We start from the raw sequence: 1927 nt of genomic DNA on the forward strand, positions 1-1927 counted from the left end.
TATATATATATATATATATATTATATATATATATACATATATATATATACATATATATATATATAATATATATATATATATATATATACATATATATATATATATATATATATATATATATATATATATATAATATATATATATATATATATATATATATATACATATATATATATATACATATATATATATATATATATATATATATATATATATATATATATATATATATATATATATATATACATATATATATACATATATATATATACATATATATATATAATATATATATACATATATACATATACACACGCATTTCATAAATTTCTGAAATATTACATTAATTTTTTCTTTTTTTTTAAATGTTTTATTTTTATAAAAAATCTTTTGGTTTCTGGTTGGAACCCCCAGGTTTTCTGCACTGAAAGAGCCTGGTTAAGAGTCTATACGGTACGTGACACAGTCCGGACACCTTGCAACTATGTTATGACACCACCAGCATGTTGCAGAGGGTGTTTAAAGACTCAAAGGTTCATAAAACCGACTTTGAAAATTTGACTTACACCATTTGTATTTGTTTTGAATTGTTTACTTGTAAACGGATAATTCCATTCTTAAATCCTCTCCAACTTACCGGTAGTTTTTGTATTCAATTGAAATAATAAGTAAGCAAATAGGATATATATGATCTTATCTTGTTTCAGTCGTTAGACTGCAGCCATGCTGGTGCACTGCCCTGAAGAATTTTTAGTCGAATGTATCGACCCCAGTATTTTTTAAAGCCTGGTACTTATTCTATCGGTCTATTTTGCCGAACCGCTAAGTTACGGGAACACACACCAGCACCGGTTGTCAAGCGGTGGTGGGGTCAATCGGACAATGAAAGATAGATACATATATACGACGGACTTTTAGTTTCCGTCTACCAAATCTACTCACTAGGCTTTGGTCGGCCCGGGGCTATAGAAGAAGACACTTGCCCAAGGTGTCACGCAGTGGGATTGAACCTGGAACTGTGTGGTTGGGAAGCAAGCTTCTTTATTTCAAATTTGCCATAAAGTGCGGGCTGGACAACAGCACATGAAATGATTACCACACAGCCACGCCTGCGCCTTGGTCTTTATTTTTTCTTTACTTGGTTCAGTCATTAGACTGCGGCCATGCTGGGGCACCGCTTTAAAGAATTTTAGTCGAACGAAACGGTCCCAGTACTCGATATTTTTACAAGCCCGATTCTTATTATCGGTCTTCTTTTGCCGAACCGGTAAGTTTCGGGGACATAAACACATCAATACCGGTGGTCAAGCAGTGGTGGGGACAAACACAAGGCCACACCAATACATACACATCCACATCTACACAAACAAACACACATAATATGTATGTGTTTGTGCTTGTGTGTGTGTGGGAGTGTTTGCGTGTATGTATGTAAGTAGAAGCAAATGCTTACCTATCTTGAAAGTCGGTGAAATATAACAATACTAAGGGCTTTATGGGCAAAGCATCTATAAATCCGATGTTGGTGTCAGCTGAAGATTTGACGATATGAAGACAAGCAAATCTATGCCTTCTATTTATAAGAAAAATCGCCAATTATGACGTCATAATAGAAACAAAGTAAAATTTTCTATCGAGATATAGAAAGAAATGAAAATTACCAAGTTTATTACCTCCCTTTAATTTTCTGATTTTAAAAAGAATCAACTTTGAAATGACGTCATAATATAATATTTTCCAATGGTTACAAATATCTTCCCTCATGAAAATATTGTAATTGAAAAAAATAAAAAAATAAATAATAATTAGACATTGGCTGGAGTGAGAATATTTATTATAAAACAAAACATAATAACAATAAATAGGCCAGACATCATACTGAAAGACTTCAGACAAAAATCATGCCTCCTCATTGATATGACTGTCC

The sequence above is a fragment of the Octopus bimaculoides genome, chromosome 8 (genome assembly GCF_046866305.1).
Source record: "Octopus bimaculoides isolate indiv1 chromosome 8, ASM4686630v1, whole genome shotgun sequence".
Classification (NCBI taxonomy): Eukaryota; Metazoa; Mollusca; class Cephalopoda; order Octopoda; family Octopodidae; genus Octopus; species Octopus bimaculoides.